General features: G+C 42.4%; 1 protein-coding gene across 2 annotated transcripts in view; it reads left to right on the top strand.

The window, feature by feature from the left end:
- Window positions 1–4,236, top strand: part of Runx1 (runt related transcription factor 1) — a 275,103-nt gene extending 270,867 nt beyond the window's left edge. For both annotated transcript variants that reach the window (XM_004634352.3, XM_004634349.3), the window contains one exon: window positions 448–4,236. The gene's annotated coding sequence lies outside the window, so the exon portion shown is untranslated. The remainder of the gene's footprint in view (window positions 1–447) is intronic.
- The last annotated feature ends 1,421 nt before the right edge of the window (window positions 4,237–5,657 follow it).

Raw genomic sequence — 5,657 nt, 5'->3', positions numbered from 1 at the left:
CTTCGAATACTTGGCCCCCGCGTCGGCTGGGGCTTGGCCTGTTTCCACTGGCGCGGGATCAGGGGCCGGGCGCCACGCGGAAAGGCAGGTGGCGGCTGCCACTCGGCCGCGGGTGCAGGCCTGCGCGCAGGTGTCGCGGCCTGGCAGGCGGCGCCGGCCCGGGACAATGGCTGGGCCCTGGAGCGGACTGACGCGGGCTCCAGGCCGGGTCCCGGGCGGGGCCTAACGCCGCCGGGCCTGCGCTTCCGCGGGGCGCATGGCGGCCGCGGCCCGCTCACCTCCTCGGTGACCCGGGGCTGCAGCTTCCCGCGGACGTGGCTCCAGGGCACGCGGTGCAGGTGGTGCAGCTGCCCGAGCAGCAGCACGGGGCGGCTCTGTGGGTCCGCGTCCCCGGCGCTCGCCTGGAACTGCAGCCCCACGTTCGCCATCTTCCGCCCGCGCCCCCGGCCGCCGGCCGCCCGCGCCTGCCCCGGCTCACGCCGGGCCTCTGCCTCCTGTGCTTCCGAAGCCTCGCAGTTCGCGCCGCTGTCGGCCCTGGGCCCATCCGTCTTCCCAGCAGGGCACGACTTGGTGTCCACAGGACCACCGTGACGTGGGCACGTTGTAAGGCAAACAGGATGATTCCCAGAGGGAAACTGTGAATGCTTCTGATTTAGCAATGCTGTGAATAAAAGAAAGATTTTATACCCTTGACTTAACTTTTTAACCAAGTTGTTTATTCCAGAGAGTGGAATTTTAGGGGTTGGGGGAGGGGAGCGGGAGGACACAGTTCATCTTGTTTGGCATCCAATTCTTATTTTTGATTTTCTTTTCTGCACCTTATAAATTGCAAAATGCGTATTTGCATCTGGATGGTATATATATATATATATATATATATATATATATTTGCTTCTTTCTTGCTTTAACAATTGAGAAATAGGATTCCCATTTCTATAAGTTTTATTTAACTTCTCTTTGGGACTTACGTGTAGTTGTTTTATTTTTTATGTTTCTGAGACAGCTACAGCATTGGGTCATTTTTTTAACTACTGTATTCCCACAAGGAATCCCTAGATATTTATATATCTTGATGTTCAGACAGTTACTTATGTGTTGATACTTTTCTAATTATTTAAATGTACTTATATTAAGAAAAATATCAAGTACTATGCTTTTTTATAGTAGCCAAAGTTAAATGTGTCACATTGAAGAAGGCTGGAAAAAACAAATGGGTAATGTGATCACTTGGTTATCTGGAAATATTGTTTACATTAAACTCCCTTTCATGTTAATTAAACAAGTTGGTAGCTCATGCAGCAATGTTTTTAATGGGATTTTAGGAACTGAGGGTCACTCCAAGGATCAAAAATAGAGAATTTTCTGCTAGGGTCAACAAAGGGTCTCAGATCTGGCTTCTTCCCTTCAGACAGAAGGTCAGCTCTAGTCCCAAAGGGTTCAGGCAGGTGCCAATGATTACGCCTCTGAAAAGGACTGAATTTCTGCCTGGGGTGTACTTACACCATGGCCTGATAATTTCAGACATGCTCTGTAACAGAACACATCCAGTGGGAGCCGTGTGGAGTACTATTTACATAGGAACCAAATGATGAATTTAGGAATCCCTTAACCTCTCACTACTGGGGGCACAAGAAAACATTTCTCTTTGATACAATATTCAGTCATTAATGCAGAACAGAATTTCTAGCTATCCCCCAAAAGTAGGAGTGGGAGGGAGAAAACCAAATAACTTTGAGGGCCAAAGGAGCCCAGCTGAATTTTAAGAGGGTCAATCCAAAATCAGACCTGGATGAGCCAGTTTCTGCCTGACTGGATGGAATCACTTGGGAGAACATCATTCTACCTGTGTAGGAAACCCATCTGGACTGCTTGACAACACCTTTGTTTTTGCTTCGACCAGGCTGAGACCCTACCCTGGGGGTGTGTGCACTTCCATCTGTGTGCACCAGCATGACAGGAAAGATTCATGTCACTGCTGCTCATGGCTACAAGTCAAGTGTATCCGATGTCACTGTAAATTTCATGGCACTATTTTTATTGGAGGACTTGGTCAGAATGCAGTTTTGTACAACTCGGAAATACTAACTGCTGATTTTGACATATGTGTGCTCTAAATGATCTGGTTATTTAATGTACCTCTTGAATTAGTTAAAACAATTTCAGGTCAACTCTAAAGAGTGTTTGAAAGCAGGACTTCAGAACAGTGTTTGATTTTTATTTTAGAAATTTACGCATTTGAATTAGATCTTTGGCTGCAGGCAGCAAAACAGCTGGACTTATTTAAAAACAACTTGTTTTGAGTTTTATATATATATATTGATTATTTGTTTTTTACACAGATGCAGTAGCACTTTGGTAAGAGAGAAGCAGCTTGTGACGTCAGGTTATTCTTATCTAGAGAATTATAACAGACCTTACAGAAACTCAGAATATACTCATTTTCATTTTAGATATAATGCCTCCCAAAATTCAGTTTCATAAATTATTCCACAGTATATTTTTACAGCTAAACTACTATCAAATGTTAGAGAAATTAAAGATATAGTTTTTGGAATGGACTATTAGCCCATTTTCCCCAAATTAACTTATTCTTTTCAGCACATGTTACCATATCTGACCTGAGAAAAATGCTGGGGAAGGATGAAAGAAAAATTTATATTTTTCATCTTAATTCTCATAGCTGAAGATATTTCAACTCAAGACCAGCCTAATATCCTAAGCAGGGAATTAGATAATCTCTCACATCTCAAAGCCTTTATGGAAAGGTCTTGTCACTTTGTTGTAGACTTACCAGTTTGGCAGTTCAGAGTTTCACCAACCCTTACCAACACACATAGTTTTCAGTCATTTCAGGGAAAAAAAAAAAAAAATCTCCAACTGTAGTTATTTTGGAAATAGTTTTCACATATTTTTCTTGCTGAGGAATTGTACTCACAACCTGCAGGTAAATGAAGGTATCTTTGTATTCATTGCTTCCAGGTAACGTAAGATGTCAGCAAGATTCTTAATCATGTAATAACTGGCTGTATCTAGGAGTTTTGGTCCAGGAGAAGAAAGATTGAATAAGCCATTTGTACTGCTTATTCCTACCACTATATATGTTTCAACACAGACATGTATTCCACTTCTTGCTGTCCTCACTATTTGAATATATATATTCTCTCCCTGTCTGCCGCATCTTCACCGTCTCCCTTTTCCTCTCCCTGCTTCCTCCTGCAAACTCCTCCTCCTCCCTCCCTCCCTCGTTCTCCCATTCTCTGTAAGGAGAGAGCACACACCCACCCCATACCAAATGTCCAGAACACAAGGAGGTCCAGTTCTCCTCACTTTGCATCAAGAACAGGGTGAGTCAGCCTTTCCCCTGCTTATGGGTTTCTTCCAGCAGGACAGAAATGTTTCCAGCCGTTTTGGATCTGCTTGCTCTCCAAAAGCAGCAGCAGAAGCCTTCCCGGGTAAATTACAATCAGTGAGTAAACAGCCTTTCTGCTGCCTACAGTTTCTGTGCAGATAAACAGAAATGCTCTGATTGGAAAGGAAATGAATGGTTTCACTCAAATGTCCTGCAATTAAGGATTGCAGATTTCTGTCTTGAAATACCTGTTTCCTTGGGACATTCCGTCCTGGCATTTTTTTATTTTGATGGTTTTGCTTTTGGGGGGGATGACATGTTTTGGGTCTTTTATACATGAAAAGATAGATTGACAGTAATCTCAGAAAACATTTTTTTACATCTGAGGAAAATACGGTTTTGTTTACTCTAGACTATACATTTGCTTGGGGCTTTTTGTTGATTTGTTTATTTGTTGGGAAACTTTTCCCTTCCCTTCAGCCTGGTCACTATTGATAAAGCTGATCCTATGGCTTTTTTATTTTTTCCCTTCCAGAAGGGTTGTATCAACAAAATTAATTGTATTTATGTATGTAAATAGATTTTAAGCTTCATTATAAAATATTGTTAATGCCTGTAATAACTTTTTTCAATTTTTATGTGTTTCAAAGGACTTTTTCTTATGTTGGCTAAATACTGTAGAAAAAAATGCTTCTTTCTACTTTATTTTAGACTTAAAAATGAGATACCCACTTTTGTAAACAGCTAATAGCATGGTTCCAATTTTTTTAAGTTCACTTTTTGTTCTAGGGGAAATTAATGTGCAAAAAACAAAAAAGAACTGTTGGTTATATGTGTTATTCTGGATGTATAAAAATCAGTGGAAAGAATAAACTTCCAAATTGAAATGACAGCGTAACACATCTATTGAAAAATCTATGGAAAGCATATTTCTACTTGAGTGTCCACCCAATGTCTATTTGTGTGGCAGTTATTACCTCTGGTCACAGAGCATCCTGAAAATTAACGCGTGGGCTTCTTTTCCCCGGTACTGACATACTGAACACTTGCTGAAGGGGAACTGTCCAGTTCAGGTCTTCAACCAGATAAGATAGGAGAGAATACCCAGCATGCCCTCACTAGGGTGTTTCTAACTAACATAGCAGAGCGAGCTCTCATTGACACAGTGCACTGTGCACATCAGGGGTGACAGCTGCCCTTCTCCTGGGAGGGTCTGCATGCCCAGCTTATGTAGGGCAGCTGGGCTGCTGCCACCCAGGGGCTATTGGAGCCTTATTTCCTTTGTACCACAGTTTCTTCTGTAAATCCAATATTATAACTAGTGTGAATGGCAAATAAACAATTTGACAAGTACTTACACCATATCAAATTGATTGTGTCTTTCTCTGAGATGGCTGGATGGCTGGGACAGAAAGCAAAGCCCACTGCAACACACTATGAAAATATTTTCCATACATTCAATCCCAAATGCCTCCAGCAACCCTGGCTTCTGAGGCACAATGGCCTGGAAAAGACACAGGCCCCTAGGGTTGACTCTGGATGTGAAGGATCTCAGAAGCACATTTTTAAAAACTAATAATAAAACTAACTGCATAAGATTTACAGAAACAATGACAGATGGCCTCATATGTTCAGCCAGAGGCCAGGAACACTTGTCTGCCTTCACTTCTGTAAATACAGGCATCAGGCTTATAGAATAGTTGGATATTTTAGAAAGAGATTCTCCCTTGCCCTTGTCCCCATATATAAAGTGGTGCTACCAAATTTCAGTCCAAAGACTGTGTGACTTAAGTCATCTTTCTCCCAAGAACCACCATCTAACGCTTCTTCAGGCTCTGTCGCTGCCACCTCATGGGACTTGGACTAGCCTTCACTAGGCTACAGAATGGTAACAAAAAAATGTCAGGAATCAAAAATAAAGAAATGCGCAAGAAAGGATCCAACACAGGAAGTCATGGACAATGAGCCCGGGAAGAAAATAGGTGGTAGGATCAGGTTAAATAGCATCACAGCTGTGCCCTAGGAAGAAGAAAAAATAGGCACTTTTCAGGGAAATGTTTGATTCCTACTGTTAAGAGCAGTGTTTTAAACCTTACCATCGGAATTTTTGTAATATCTAGGCCGAAAGAAGAAAATAATATCTGAACCTGGCTTTAGTAGTGTTGGTCAAGTTTCTCTTCTGAAATGTTATCCTTTTATCACTCCCCTTTTTATCCTGCCACTTGTAAAAGAAGCCTTGACTGGGAAAATAGCTTTACCTCTCTGGGAAGAGAGAGAGAGAGAGAGAGAGAGAGAGAGAGAGAGAGAG

The sequence above is a fragment of the Octodon degus genome, unplaced genomic scaffold (assembly GCF_000260255.1).
Source record: "Octodon degus isolate 3935 unplaced genomic scaffold, OctDeg1.0 scaffold00061, whole genome shotgun sequence".
In the NCBI taxonomy this organism is placed as follows: Eukaryota; Metazoa; Chordata; class Mammalia; order Rodentia; family Octodontidae; genus Octodon; species Octodon degus.
The sequence above is the reverse complement of the archived record's forward strand: the minus strand, read 5'-3'. Positions and strand labels throughout refer to the sequence as shown.